The sequence below is a fragment of the Macrotis lagotis genome, chromosome 1 (genome assembly GCF_037893015.1).
Source record: "Macrotis lagotis isolate mMagLag1 chromosome 1, bilby.v1.9.chrom.fasta, whole genome shotgun sequence".
NCBI lineage: Eukaryota > Metazoa > Chordata > Mammalia > Peramelemorphia > Peramelidae > Macrotis > Macrotis lagotis.
In genome coordinates this window covers 684,755,262-684,772,210 of record NC_133658.1, presented here as the reverse complement: position 1 = coordinate 684,772,210, position 16,949 = coordinate 684,755,262, and positions in this window count along the sequence as shown.

Genomic DNA, 16,949 nt, shown 5'->3' with positions numbered 1-16,949 from the left:
AAGACCCTCTTGACCTTCCTCTACAATGGTGACTTGCCACTGCAAAATTAGTATTTTATTCCAGTCCTTTATCTGCCCTACCCTCATTTCATGACAAGAGTGTTTCTGAATAATTGTAGCAACCTGCCCTTGGTTTTTTTTATCACTGCCTCTGCTTTATCTCCAGTTCCTGACTTCTTTGATTCTGACCCCAGTCTGGGAAGCTGGCTTGGACTGCTAATAGTTCCTCCTCCTTGGTTACTTCTGTTCTATGCTCTTAACTTATGTCTGTCTCCAGATTCTAATTCAACTAGAACAACCCAGGAGGAAGCCATGAAGCTCCTTCTTCTGACCCAGGTCACCCACATAATGTTAATATAATATAACCTCCTTGAATACAGAGACTCTCTTCATTTTTATGTTTTTATCCCTAGAACTTAGTCCAGTTAATCAGATAGCATGAGCTTAATGCATGCTTTTTCATTCATTCCTTTTTAATTATATCATGGTTCCCAAGAAGCACAAGTGTCTAAGACCTTAGTCCTTTACTACCCATCAAAAAATGTCTGGGGTTTCACCAAAATCCCCTTTCTACTACCATAGCCATGGAATCGGCATGTGATGAGCCAGTCTACCCTCCTGGATTAATTAGTGTACTCTCCTCCCACAAAATTTCTCAAGGGTCTTCTTTCTGAGTGTTTACAACAATCTACTCTTTGATCCCAGTTAAATATCTGTTTGAATGTGGTATATAGTCTCATATAATCTTATGGTCTGGATCATTTCCAGGAGTATTGCTAATCTCTCCATTAGAATGGGAGCTCTTTGGGGATAGGACTGTGTTTTTGTGTTTCTTTCAATTACCAAAGTTTAGTAGTATAGTGCTTGGTTCATAAAAAAAGTTTGCAATTATTTGTTCCTTGACTTGCAATCTCTGGGAGTTTCTATTTCGGCACTTTTTTAATAATGGATTTGCAAAAAAAAATGGCCCTTTTTGAATATGTCTTTTTTTGCAATGTAATACCAATTTTCCAGACAGCCAAAAGTTCCACTTGATCAGTAATTCAGGAATGCCCCAAAAACCAACACAATCAGGTATAGCCAATCTTATCTCACCCAATTAATACTCACATAGAGAAGTGCCTACATTGCAGAGTCCTGACTAGGTGACAAGAATTGACCTTTAATGCCAACAAATAGGAACTTCAGAAAAGAGTGTGTGTGTGTGTGTGTGTGTGTGTGTGTGTGTGTGTGTGTGTGTGTGTGTGTGTGTGAAATTAGGTGAGCTAATAAATGTTTAACAGCTGACTGGTGTAATAGGTCATACTCATTATTAAATTTTCTCCATAGATTTCTTAATTAACAAACAATAAATCAAGATCTGATTTGCAGCATTTGCCAATTTCCAAGGTGTACTTACACTAAGAATTTAACAATCAGCTCTCTCAAGTGAGCTAGCACACTCCTGCTTTCAATCCTGGTTTAATCTCATCTCTTTACCAGAGACACGGTGACTCAGCAGAAGAACTGGAATTATGAAGGCTAATTTCATAGCCATTGAATCTGTGATTAGAGAATATTTTAATGAATTCTATTACTAAGCTGAAACCATTTTTATACAGAAAAACTGAAAAATATTATTTCCCAAAATCTCAGATGAATGTTTCTACATTGGCACAAAGTATTTTCTGGATAATTCACTAATAAACTAATATAAAAACACACTATGTTCTGCCAGGACTTCGCAAAGAATATTTTATTTTTACTAGTGTAGAAAACACCTGAGGGTACATAGACTGAGCCTGAAATCAGGGAAGTTGATCTGTAAGTAGCTTCCTGGACCTCTTGTTAACATAACTCTCTTTAGTTCTGACAACTATATGATCAGCATAAGAGTACCATTTTACCCATATACCCATCTACCTCAAATACTGACTGATGGCACTTCCTTCTGCTGCCCTTGGAGTTGGTAAGAATAAATAGATTCATGATGGGTAGATGCACTGGTTGCACACACAAAGGTATGGCCAGTTAAAGAAATCAGGAAAGAATAAAATGCTCTGATATGTCAAGATTAACTTTAAAAAAAAGTAAAAATTCATAGTATTGGTGATATACCTGGCTAGTCTCAGGGATCCTCTCACAGAGTGAGACAATTGCCAAATATATTTTATGCTATGCATTGTAAATGGATCCTTCCAGAACTAGAAAAATAATAATAATAATTTTAAAAAGGCAATTGGTACATGGGCATTAAATGATGATTCAGTACATTCCCCAGGGCTATCAGATCACTGATTCAGGCAAGTTTAACTTATCCTCTTCTAAAGTAGATAAATACAAGACCTCTATAGTTTACTGTAGGTAAGATATCCCAATGAGACCAATGAAACAGAGGGTCCGTCTGCTCTTCCTGTGCACCGGACTCCATAATGCTATTTTTGTAAAAGCAAAGATTTACCAGTATTTTTTAACTAACCTTAGTTTCTCCTCACAATTTTTGTCAGAACTCAGTTATTTACCATGATTTTTCTCTTCACATGCTTACTTTTCCAAGGTGACAGTTTCTTTCCAAAGTTATCTTACATTTAGGTCTTCATATCACATTTTGGGATGAGTAAGCACTGCACCTAGACTAGAGAACCTGAAATAATTTATGTCTTTCCCCTAAATATTCACAGGGGCTATCTGAGAGCCTAGATTTTTTTTGGAAACTTTATGTCTCATTTAATACAATTATCCTAATTGAATCAAATCAAAAGAGCTTTTATTCACCCATGCACTATACTTTGGGCCACTTTCATTTTCATGAGGATATTTAAGAGGAGATTCTCTATCTTGCAAATTTACTTAATAATTTTGATCACAATAAGTTTGATAGAATTAAATAATGCCCTCTCCTTCTGTCTTCTTAGTTGCAAAATTGAACTGGATCTCTGATTAACAAAATTGATTTATTTAAAATAAAAATAATGATCTCTCCTCACCCTCTAGCTCCCAGTTGCAAAATCCCAAAATCTTCAATTAGCAATGATTTGTTTAAAGCAAAGAAACAAGAGGGTTTTTTTTGTCCCCCATTTCCAAAATTCAGTCTTACATCAGTCCTTCTTACAGATGATTAAATATACATGTGCACATTTAAAGAACAAGTCTGGTAAATGTTTTCCTGATAAATGTATAAAATGTATAATGTAAATGTATAAAATTCTGAATAATTCTAAAAATAATCACAAACATAAAAAGGTGCATAATTACTCCTCCTCCTTTTAAAGTTTCACTCACTATGCTACTTCTAAGTGAATTTTTCCTCCCTCAGTTTGATTTCTTTTAGTGTTCACCTGAAAGCCCAGAACAATGACAGGAACAGCCATAAAGACTATAAAGACTATGCCTACTTATCCCCTGGTATCTAAGCAAATAGTTAAAAGCTAAATTTTTCATTTTTCATTTAAAATTTTTAATTAAAAAATTAAATTAAAATAAATAAATGGAAAGTTCAATCAGCCAGATGTTAGATGGTGTGTAGAAAAACTAGCCAGATGACCAACATTTTTCACTTTTGACAGCTTTGATGCTGACAAAAAAACTCAGTTATCAGAGAGGAAGCAACTGAGTCAAATAAAAGTCTGTTTAGTAAAAGAGCATCAAAGGAGTCTCACACTGACTTATGGTTTTGCTAGAGCTGTAAGTACTGTGCCAAAAAAGCACTGCTGTATTGTTATTTAACATCTGCATAGTTATTTATGGTTGACTACTGTCATCTCTATTAGTTTCTTTTGTCACCTACCCCTCTAAGATACCTGCTCTCCCTCTTCATCAGAGGTGGAAGCTGAGGGACAGCCCTGAAAAGAGAAGCCAGGCTCCTGTCAAAGTCCCTTTCTGAAACATCACAAAAATACATGTAGGTGTTAACTTCTTCCAGGAAACCTTCTGAACATTTAGGTTCCCATTTCTTCAGCTAATATGACTAGATCCAATAAAGACGTCCATTTTTCATGCCACAAAAGACCAACCAAGGCCAAACAAGTCTTATAGAATCAATCTGAAATAGAAAGTAATTCTATTACCATCAATCAGGGGAGCATGCCCTGGTTTAATAAAAATTCTTTTTAAAAAAGCCACTCGGGCTATCTCATATGCTGCAGGAACTCAAATGAATGTTGGAAAGAAATGCTTTGAATGGAAGGAAGATGGACCTTACTAACTCTTGATGATAAAAAGAGGTTTATTTAAAGCTTTTTCTGGAGTGATAGGACTGTAGAAATCATAATTAGTGCTTAACTCTGAGGGATACTCCTATTAGAATGCACATGTCCTGAATACATACTTCCTAAAATCTAATTTTTTTTCATAGTAACCATATGTCCTGATGATTTCTATTCAATTCTAAAAGGATAGGGACCAAGTCATTCCAGTTGCCATTTTGAAGACTTCAAGGAAAACTGCAAAGTTTCCTGAAAACTATAAAAGAATAAATTATAATCAATGCTCTGGTGTGTTCAGGTTTTCTTAGTGATTCTATGGGTATTAATAAACCAAAGGTTTTTATTAAAAAGACTGTTATGCCACAGTTATTTATACAAAGAATTTCTCTTTTTTTAATGACAGAGTGGCAAACCTGGTGGATCATAGGGAAATGATTAATGTAATCAATCTATCTCAACTTTCTTAAGGCTTTTGATTCTGTCCCATATGACAGGCTGAGAAAATAAGGTCAGGACCAGATGACTATTATGTAGCCATGTACAAAAATGGCAGGAGAATGGTTATGAATAGATCTTTGTCAACCAGATGGGTTGCAACAAGTGGTGTTTTGTGACATTAAACTGGGCAGTGGACAAGGGTACCAAGAAGAGAAATCAGCACCTAAGGAGAAAAAAAAGAATCAGAAGGAAAATTAGCACCTTGGGAAACAAAAATCAGAATTCAAAACAAACGCTGGAAAATGTTTTAACTGAGCAAAGAAAATAAATGAATTTCATTAGAGAAAAGATGTTAAGTAAAGAGAAAATATAAAACAAAAAATTCAGGGTGGTAACTGATTATATGCAAGTATAACAATAAGAAGTCTGGGGGTAAATCAAATGAGAAAACATCTGTAAAGTTCTTTGTAAATCTTAAAATATTATATTAAAACTAAGTATTATTAAAATAGCATAAATAACCATCTGACCATGAGTTGACCCCCTTTTACCTTTGATTTAATGGAACCATGATCTCAGTGGTGAAGAGTAGTAGCTAGAATGCTGGTTGTGCAACACTAAGTCCCTTAACCTCTCTGAACCTCTATTTCATCATTTGTAAAATGAGGAGGTTGAACCTTTAAGATTTCTTCCAGTCCCAAATCTCTAATCAGTGGTATAGCCCACCCATACATTCTTACCTAGTGTAAGTCTTGTCTCTATCCTCCCATAAATTATACATTTCCTGGATTCACTAAGGTCACTGTAATTCTATTTTGAACCTGATAGTGGGATGAAATGTAAGACTATAATCCTTGAGAGCTAGATGATCATCTTTCCATCAGAGTCAGTGAACTCTTCATGACATGTTTAATTTAAAGATTCACAGGTAAAGATGAACATTGAAGAATGTCTTCTAGGTTGAGAAAACCCAAAAGACAGTTAATGAGTTTTGAAAATCAAACAAAGATGAGGAACTGAATTGTTCAACTTTTCAATAGAAAAGGAGGCATATTAATAATTATCTTAAAATATGTGTAGTATTTAGAAAAAGTATACTCTCACAAGAGGAAAGAAGTTTAAATTATCACATAACAGAATAAGGCTAAATACAAAAAGTTGAAGGGGAGAAGTGTGGGATAGTTTTTCCCCCTAAATTTACTCTTAAATGTTGCAATGGGATACCATAACTTTCTTGGGAAATATTTTAAAATAGAATGGATTGTCACCTCTCTGTGATATGGTCCTGTATAAAATCAGTTTCCCTTCTAGACCTAAGATCCAATAGTGCCATTGTTATCATGTTGCCTTTGGAAACTGCTTCAATTAATCTGGACATACAATTTTATTTCCAAAATATTTTTATTCTGTTTGGGGAAAGTATAGAAGAGTCTGTTTAATGTACTGTGTGTGGATCATAAGTAATTTCTCTAACATTCTAAATTCATCTTCTTAGCTTCATTTTTATGAATTTCTTAAAAGAGAAAAAAAATTGCAGGTCCTTCTAATTTCACAATAACCCTGAATATACACTAACCTCAGGTCCAGTATGATTCTTCCAACTCCAAAATGCATGGTCTATATTCCAAAATAGCATTCAACATACAATAATATGTAAGTTTGCCATAGTCTATAAGAAATCTTCACTCATACTAGTTTATTCCTCTGATGTATTCATTGAATATTACATTGTTCTATCCTTTGAACATTATGTTTTTTGTCAGCAATGTGTAACTGTTCTAATAAAACCATTTATCACCCTCAAGAAGGCTATGGGTGCATAAGTGCTACTTATAAGAAATGTTAGCTTTCTTGGGGGGGGGGGGGAGAAAGGACTCCAAGAAGAGTCATCCAAACCTATTGATTTAGTACCAAAATTAAATAAACCCAGAAATTCTTTCACTTTGCACAATGAGTAGAACAAGGTCAAAATGGACATCTTACAAATGTATAGGCTTAATTGCACTAATTCTTTCCTGATAATAATGTATATTTAAGATAGCCACTAAAAGTTGTCAATGCTAATTTAGTGGATCAATTCCATTAAATGCTGTGAACTTTTCACCACTTGCTAATCTCATCTATTAAAGCCACTGTTTTCAATGAAAGTGTAAAGGTATAAGCTAATAATGAATTACAACAGTGCCAGTCAGATATAAGAAATGTGTCCATTCACCTAAAAGACTATTAAAAATATGTTTGTTTAATTTCTCTATTTGGAAAATTTCCTGGAGGGTAGAGAGAGAGAGAGATGCTCTAAGCCTACTGGCTCATAATATCAATTCCTCAGTAAGATGCTTGAATTTTTTTATGTTTAAACTACAATTTTCCGTACATGTCTAAGATCTGAAGCAAAAATATGACCTATGTCATTATGGGTTGTGGATTTGACTAGATAGAAATTTATATTTCAGTCAAATCAAAGTGAAATTCATTTTTGCTTTATTCAAAAAAATGATTTTCATTTCAACCTGATATCAAGAAAACAAATTCAGGAAATTTTTCTTCACCATAGACCCACACTTTGCTCAGTATTCTTTTTTTAAATATCAATGCTAGACTTAATTGAGGTTTTTAAAATGAATTTTACACCTCTCTAGTTAGCTAATAAAAAATTTAGAGTTTGATCTAGATCCCAAATCACTATCAAATATCCACGCCATCTCATTTGTTTGTAGTTTGACTTCTGATTCTATTTTTATTCCCTGTGATTTACCACCAGTATCCTCTGGGTGATAGTTAAGGAAACAGATGCTGGGAATCTCTGTCCCCTCAGTTCCTGAGAGGAGGGTTCTGACTCACAGTCATGCCAGGTCCCTCCTTTGTACTCACACATACAAAGGGTGGTGGAGTAAAGCCTAAATGACTGCTCAATTTCCAGGTTCTCATTGCCAGTTTCCTCAAAGTTTCCACTTACGCACTTTAGTGCCTTACCAGCTTCACATTTGACCAGACCTTTATTATATTTCCCATTCCAAAAACCTGGACTGCATGTTCCCAGGATAAAGTTAATTAAAAAAAAAACCTCTCGATTGCTTGGGATTTTCCAATGCTTTACAAACTTGGAAAAAAAATGCATAACTTCCCTGGGAAGTTCATGTTTTAATGGGTTGTTTCATTTGAAGCTTTTACTCATACTTTGATAGAAAGAACCTATTACTGGGAAAATATTACCTAAGAGTGTCTGTGCATGTGGATATGAAAGCCAATAAGCACAGTATAGTTTTGGATCACCTTATCATGAAACACTACAAAATTGTCTGTACGCTAGAATTTGAAGAAAAAGAATCTGAAATGAAGTAGAACTGTATCTGCTTAAAAGTGATATCTATACTATTAATCAATAAATAATTGTTCACTGAATTTCACAGGGTAATAGCCCTTTCCTGATTGTTATTATGTGGTAATGCAGAATACCCTCCAAAATAAATAAATAAATAATGACCCAAGAAATGTGAAACAGAGAGCTGTAAAACAGAAGCACTATTCACATGACAGTGAAGACTTAAGTCTTGTCCCATAAGGCCATATTTTCATAATAATGCAATAAAATGATTGCTTTAACAGATGGATACAAATGCACTGGCTACTCTCCACTTGTCTCCGCAGAGCCGTATCTTTAAAATCCATTCTCTTCTCTCCTTTGCAATAACGGAATCTTTGAGTGCCTTTGAAACTAAATTCTATGTCAAAGTCATTAAGATATTCCACCCAGGTGCCACCCAAGTTATCTAAATGTTCAATTATTGATCTTGTTTTTGTTGTTCAGGTCTTTCAGTTGCACATATATATAACTCTTTGTGACTCCATTTAGGGTTTTCTCTTAGATAAGAGGAGTGGTTTGCCATTTCCTTCTCCAGGTTATTTTACACAAGAGGAAACTGAGGTAAACAAGTTTAAGTGATTTGCCCGGGGTCACAAATCTAGTGTCTAAGGCTGGATTTTAATTCAAGTCTTCCTAACTATAGGTCCACCATTTTATCACTGAGTCACTCAACTGCCCATTGATTCTATTAATGTATGTAATTTGAATAAGTAGAACAGTTTCTTTCCACTTTAGAGAAAAGTGCCACATCATAATGTGAATGGTTCTAACCACAAAGCTAGCCCCATCGTCATCTGCTAGTGTGACTCATAGGATAAGAAAGCAACAAGTCAATCTGGCAGTTTAGTTGAAGACAAAATGCATGTGGAGAATCAGTCAACCCAGTTGTTGGATGTTACATAGAAAAAAAAAATCAAGGGATCAACTGCAGTTTTCACTTTTCTACTGGATGCTTTGACATTGTATAACTACTGTCTTCTAAATAGAAACATTTGGTTGCAGAATAAACTTAATTGCCCCTTTGCCTCTTGTGGAAGCTATGGCTGATAACCTTCACACAATGCCTCTTCTACCACCACCACCACAACTTTCACTCCACCCATCACTCAGCAAGTATTTTTTTAAGCAGGAAAAAAAATTCCTCCAAAATATATCCCATTGATACAAAGTAAGGGCCTTTTAATGTGAAAATCGAGAGCTGTAGGGGACTTGGGGCTTCAAACTGCCCCAGAACCATAAACTTAAGGTATAATTATGATCCTGCTAATAATTTTTTAGGGAAAGCATTACTTTTAAAACAAAAATCTATTGTACACTTCCAATGCATTTTTAAATGTAGCTGCAATTAATAGTGAATTTAGAAATTACTTTAATAGAGATAGATCAAATGATCCAGTGGAGATGAATTCCAAGACTTACCATACCAAAAACCAAATTATTCAATCAAACAATTGAGCAGAAAATAAGAAAGTTAAAAAAATTACTGGCTTTGAGCAACTACTGATTGAACAAAATGATTAAACCATTATTATAAGAAGGGAGAATTAGAGATTCCAATAAGTCCTCATTGTTTATAGTGAAATAGTCTGTAATGCATATGAAAACAGAGTCCCCAAATGCTTATTTTTAGCTTAAAGTTAGAATCATAAAAATATAATTCTTCCAATCACTCACAGACATAACTATCCACCTTCAAAGCAAAAAGTAAAGTAATACATTTAAACTGGAAGGAACCATAAACATCATCAGGTACAATATTCTCTAAAAAAAAAAATTAGAGAACTGAGGCCCAAGTGAGCTGCCCAAAATTTGTCACACAAAAAATTTTTTAAATTCAGTCAGAAATAAAGTGATAGTTCTAGGATTCAAACTCGGGCCCTCTGCCTCCAAATTCAACACTCATTCTACTGAACCAAGGCACCTCCCTCATAAATATCAGCAGGAGCTTCTAATCTAGACAAGGCTTAGTAAATGTCTTTCTCTGCAGATATGCCAGCTTCATCCTCCTATGTCACTGCGATCAGTGAAGATGCCAGTAAAAATGTTGCAAAGCTAAACTGTAACAGTGGAGGGTTAATCTTCAGTTCCCAGTAGTTGCTTGATTTACCCCAAAGCAAATTATCATTGACTAGTTCAAAGAAGTACCTACCACTCCCTGAGTGTTAGCTTGACCCAGTTTGGAAGAAACAAAAGTAGAAGAAAAAATTAATTTTCTTCTATAAAAATAAAAAGATAATTTTGCTTTGAGCATAGTTAAAAGGGGGAATATAACAGTCAACAGAGGTTTTTTAGATCTATAAAACAAAATTAACTTTGCCAGTAGAGCCTCCCCAGCCTATGGGTTTTGAGATATGCTTCAAGGTTTAAAACATAAATAATCAGAGACTAAATGTTGGCACAATATATGAATTTATAGCATAGTTAGAAGTAAAAGGTTACTCATACATTTTGGTGAACTGCAGACATTGTTAATGTTTTTTATCTCTATTAAAACCATCATATTCTAAGATTAAACTCCTCAAGATACATATATAGTATTGCTCTTGAAAACTTAAAAGTACTGAAGCAATTAAGATTTTTAAAAGTTAGTCAAAAATAAAATATTTTAATGAAGTTCTTTAAATTACATTTTAAATCCCCAGTTTCCTCACCTTATTTCTCTTCTTTGTAAAAGTGATTTCTACCAGAAATTTTTTGAAAGTTCTAGCACAGAATTAAACCAAGAGAGATAAATAGTTGCATATTAAAACAAAATTCCTCCATGGTTTTATTTATTGACCTGGTTAAATGTGTGCAATATTTAGGTTTATAGCAATAAAGATAAATGTAGGATTTATTTCCAAATGAGAATGAAGTCTGACTTTTAACCTGTCCGTACAATCAGTACTCAATATATCTGGTCATCACTTTAGTGATTAAAGTGGCAAATCACAACCATACTGAATTTATGTACAAATACATACTGAATCCATGTACAAAAAAGGGGAGTGGGGTATAGAGCAGGAGCAGAAATAAAGGAAATGTCTCTTTAACAGATTCTTTCAGGAATACTTCTCCTGGATGTGTTTGACTTTCAGACAGTCATAAAAAGCAAGAAACAGTTGAATAGTGGCACCCAGAGGTGAAAAGTGTATTGCTCCTAGAGATCTGCCTTAATCTGTTTCTCAGTCATCCCTTCTGTCATTCCAAGATTTTTTTTTCTGGTAACATATGCCAGAAATTGACTTTTCCTCAGCTGCAAGTTGAAAGAACATACTGAAGCTTAGAAAAATAACTTCATTTTGAAAATGTCTTGCTGCTGCATAAAGGCACATACTGATGTTGTACAATTTCCCTCTTCAAAACAATAAGCAATCACAAGCTAAGTCCTCTATACCAGATCCTGCTCTGGTATAAAATATGGCTTCAGTTTGTCCTCTCCTATCCAATTTGGTCTGTGGATAAAGCTGTGAAATTTATTTTTTTTAAAGTCACAAAAATTGCCTTTTCCAAACAGTTCTGGGACTGTCATCAGATTTACATTTTTCCAATAATAAGATCATGATCATGATGTAATAAGAAGGATTGCAGCTACTGGAAACCATAGCCTGTTAGGTTTAAACCATCCATACTCATCACTGTCATCATTATTTGAGGGTGGAATGGGAAAGGATAAGGGAGGAGGAAATTTTTTAAAATATAATTTTCATCCACAATATGTTTAAGTGCAAGAAAACCCTGCCACAAAATGCCTACAAATATTGAAGCTAAGAACAGAAACAGTTTTGCTCAGATCAACAAGCAGCTGCCTCGTTCATTTGGAGGGGGCACTGTCCCCAAGCTCTACTGCGGAAAAAAAATACCCTCCAAAATCCAATAATCTTCAGGAAGCCTCAAATAAACCTTTTGTTTGCTGTGCCAACATAGGTCAAAATTGTTTTAAGTATCACTAAGGAACATATCTTATTTTTGCCCCTGAACTAAAAGTCAAAAGGCACCTACTTCACTAAGGAAAGGGTTTATAAAGATGATTATACTTGATAGAGAACTGATTTTCATTTGTTACTGAATTTCCATTAGCTTTTGTCCCCAGTGCCCCTCATAATAATGTGATTTCTTTTTAGCTGTGTAAGGAGTAAAATTGATTTGATAAATTCCAAACTGCACAAAGTCAAGAAAATATTCTTTAAAGTCCTCCTTTCAAATAAAAGGAATAGAACTGCATTTTTTTTTAAAAAAAAGAGTTAACATGTAAAATTACTTTAAAAAAATTAAATCAACAATCCTCTACTTCCCATAAAAGAAAATATAGGAAAATGTCTAATTCCATTCAAAAGAAAAACAAAAACCCTTACTTTCATTTCCTACAATTTATATCTAGATCCGGCCATGTCCGTCGAGCAGGATTCAAAATGTTCCAGGGTCAATGAGAAAGAGAATTGTGCTTGGGTGAAAGCTTAGTATCGGAATGATCTCTCCCTCCCGGTGCCTCTTTCCCCGAACCCATCAAAGGCAGGGGCGTTACTTAGAGCTCGGGGCTGGCGTTCAAGTTCCCGCATTCCCAGCCGCGGCCGCGAGGACCCCCGTCCTCCCTCCGGAGCCGCAGCCGCTGCGGGCTCAGCCCTGCCGAGGCCAAGAGAGCGGCCTCAGCCCCTGGCCGGCGATCTTATTACAGTCCTTGTTTCAAGCAGCATCAGCTTTATTGCATTTTGAAATATTCCATATCAATAACAATGATCTTATTCAATCCCCTTCGGCAATTTTTTTGGTTTATTTTTTTGGTTGTTGCTGTTTAGTTTGGGGGGTTTTTGTTTGTTTGTTTTGATTCTGGTTTTTCAGCAAAGTCAGTAGTAGCTGTCCAGAGAGGAGTGCTCAGGCCTAATCCCTGGATACATAGAACAATGGGTACGGGCACCACCTAGTGGATCCTCTTGACCTGGAAAAATTCTTTTTTTCTTTCTTTTTTTCTCTTTTTTTGCCGGGGGGGGGGGGGGGGGGCAGGGTAGACTGGGAAGAATAGATGGTGAGAGAATGATGAGTTTAGTAAGATCAGGGCCAAAGATAAGGCAGGGTAACACAGGATACTATCCATTTAAGGATTTAATCTTATTCAAAGATTTAAATAGAATTGTGAGGATCAAATAAGTTTAGAAATGTATATGAATTTTGTAAATCTTAAATATTTCTTTAATACAATTTCAGTGAAAGAAGGTTCAAAGTCCACAACAAGTTATGCCTTTGGTTTCAATTTCCTTAAAATAAATATTGAATAGTAAGCAAAGAATAAAGAAAAGCGACATTTCAAGATAAGTAAATGAATTTCAAGAATTGATATTGTACAAATGTAAAATCTAAAAGTCTCATTTGCCATTCCTTTATGTATCGGTTAAAAAAAAACAAGGAAAATATTAAAATATAGCTAACAATTTCCCTGTGGCAATAAAAACATTCAATTATGAATATACATTTAATTAACTTCATAGACAGTAAGCAGGAATTATTTTACTTTTTTCTATTATCTCATGGATCTACCTTAATCAAGTCTCTTAACCTGTATTTCTAGAAGAATTATTTACAACTTTATCAACTTATTCAAATTTTTCCTCTTATCTTCTCTGCCCCTTTTTCCCTCCCCAAATCTTATACCTATCAAACCTTATTCTCCAAAGGAAGGGTTCTTTATCTCCTGTCTACTGCTCTATCCCATATATGTAATTGTATCTTCACTCATCTCTATAACAACAGTAGGTGTGACTCAGTCTTTGCAATCCATCTCAAAGAACTCTTCTTCCTTGTCTAAACTCCCCCATGCTCTAACTCTATTTCTATCACGTAGTGACTTGCTTTTTTCTTGCATTTTAGAACTGGTCTTTCTCTTATTTCTCCTACAGGGCCTACTGCATTTAGTATATTGAACACAGTAAAAGTTTTATAAATATTTATTGAATTTGACTTTAGATCTTTATGTCAATGTTAAAAAATGTCTTATGTGATGATTAAGACTTTTGCCATTCCTTTACTATTTTGTTCAAATTTCGTTTCAGATGTTTACTTAACTGTGTGACCCTGGACAAGTCATTTAACTCTGCCTTAGTTTCCAGATCTGTAAAATGAATTGGAGAAGGAAAAAGGCAAACCTTTCCATCATCTTTGCCAAGAAAACCCCAAATTGATTCACAAAGAGTCAGACACAAAGTAACTGAACAGCAACAAAATTTATTCAAGCATTCTGGAACTATATAGAAGAAAACAAAAAGTTCAGGAAAAGGTACAAAAAAAAAGTGATTTTGTCACTAGTATGTTAAATTTAAAATAAACTGTTTAGAAATAAACTATACATAACAGCTCATGGCTTTTTAATCATTTTTCTCCAAATGCTGAGACATTTATGATTATTGATAATAATGAGTTCATAATAAAAAAAATCAAATTAAATAATTTTACTACATTTTTGCATTCTGTTTTACAAAAACAATAAATTCTAAAACTGGAATAAATCAGTATGATTTATATTATGCCAAACTAATCAGTTATTTTAAATAGTGTTAAAAGTAGTCAACTTGGAACTATTTTCTTCTTCAAAGAATGAACTATAAACAAAAAAGTATTCAGAAGATTAAAGGTGTGGACAGAGGAAGGAAACAAAACTACTTTGCCTCCAAAAAGGTCTTATGGATGAGAAGCTACAAAACTGTTTTATTTAGCAAAACTTTTGAATAATAGCATGGAAGAACTAGGGGAAATAGGAGATTTGGTAGGAATTGTTTTCATCATTGACTTCTTTCACTTAACACATTAATTTTAAGGAAAATTCTACTGAAGATTGGCACTACAGGGGTGGCTAGGTGGCGTAGTGGATAAAGCACCGCCTTGGAGTCAGGAGTACCTGGGTTCAAATACGGTCTCAGACACTTAATAATTACCTAGCTGTGTGGTCTTGGGCAAGCCACTTAACCCTGTTTGCCTTGAAAAAATACTAAAAAAAAAAGATTGGCACCACAAATAAACAGAACAGGTGGTTTTTAAGGATGTAGACATTCCTGTCTGACTTGGCCAAAGTCAAATAATAACTTTATTTCCTATTAAAAATCTAACAGTAAGAAGTAATATATAAAGTCTAACCCTTATGCTTTAGTTTGAATGAATTTTTCAGATCTATTCAGGAGACAAAAGTGATTCTGGGAACCTGATTTTTTTTTTAGGTTTGTTTATTTTGTTTTGTTTTTTTGCAAGGCAATGGGGTTAAGTGGCTTGCCCAAGGCCACACGGCTAGGTAATTATTATATGTCTGAGGTCAGATTTGAACTCAGGTACTCCTGACTCCAGGGCCGGTGCTCTATCCACTGCACCACCTAGCTGCCCGGAAGGGAACCTGAATTTAAGAGTGAAGAAAGCTTCATTAACTTGAAGGGATCTTTGAGGGTCACCCAGTACAAACTCTCTCATTTTATAGATAGAAAAGCCTCAGAGTATCTAATTTATCCAACATCATACTTCACAGGAAGTGACAACTCTTAGATTCAAACCCAGATCCTTTGACTTTAAATCCAAAACTAACTAGGAAAGAGGAGTGAGGATGGGAGAATAAAATGATGAGGGCTTTTAGCACCAAAAACAAACTACCTATTTGATTGTTATGTCTAAAGCCAATTCTGATGATTATTGCTAGCTATTATAAATCAGAGTGATCACTTAGGACTATTCATATCAAAAGAAAAAATAATGAATTTTAATTTATTTGTAACTCATATAGTTCTTCTTCTTTCTTTTTCTGACCCTTTTCCACTTTGATAATAAAAATAATGGTTAATATTTTTATAGTACCAGTTAAAATGACATTAACTGACATTTATATTAGGTAACAGCCACTGAGCTACATGCTTTCTACTATTATGTCATTTGACACTCACAATATCCTTGGGAAGAGGGTGTTATTAATTATCCCTCATTTTACAGATGAGGAAACTGAGGCAAACAGAGGTTAAGTGACTTGTCCAGGGTCACACCATCAGTAAGTCTATGAGGTCACATTTGAATTCAGAATTCCTGATTTCAGACCTGGGCTCTATTCACTATGCCACCTATCGGTCCAATTTGGGCAGTTTTTTTTTATTTTTAATTTAACTATGCTCAAATGGGAGGGCAGCCAGGTGGCACAGCAGATAGAGCACCAGCCCAGCAGTCAAGAAGATCAAGTTCAGGGTGGCTAGGTGGCGCAGTGGATAGAGCACTGGCCTTGGAGTCAGGAGTACCTAAGTTCAAATCCGGCCTCAGACACTTAATAATAATTACCTAGCCGTGTGGCCTTGGGCAAGCCACTTAACCCCACTGCCTTGAAAAATCTAAAAAAAAAAAGATCAAGTTCAAATCCAACCTCAGACACTTGAAGTTAGCTGTGTGACCTTGGACAAGTCAGTTAACCCCATTGCCTCACAAAAAAAACCCAAGCCAAAATATGTTGGTTATGTAGCTTTTCTCAGTAGGCAATGAATATAGGCTTTATTTTTTCAGTGATTTGGTCATGATGGATAGAGTGCTGGCTTTGAATCACAAAAAACCTGGGTTTATAATCCCATCTCTGATACTTATCATTATTATGTCATATAAGATAATTGGATCATGAAATAGTTTATCATGAAAGTCAACAGGATGCTATAAGGGTTAGACTATCTGGAGAACTGGCTTGCACCAAGAACCTGAAAACCTGGTTCAAGGCTTGCTCCTAATATTAACTATCAGGGGTTTCAGGAGTTGACCAATGTCATCCGATCCTAATATTCCATACCATTTCAATACTAAAGAGAACTTTTGCATTACAATAGGTGCCACTAAAGGTCTAAGTCAGAGTCAGTCTAGAAGAGACTTCCACAGTAATGAAATAAAAGTAGATGTACTTTAAATTTAAAACCCTAATAATATATGTAAATCTATGAATATATGCATACAGATTAGGTATGCATATTTCTGAAAATTCTCATAAAATA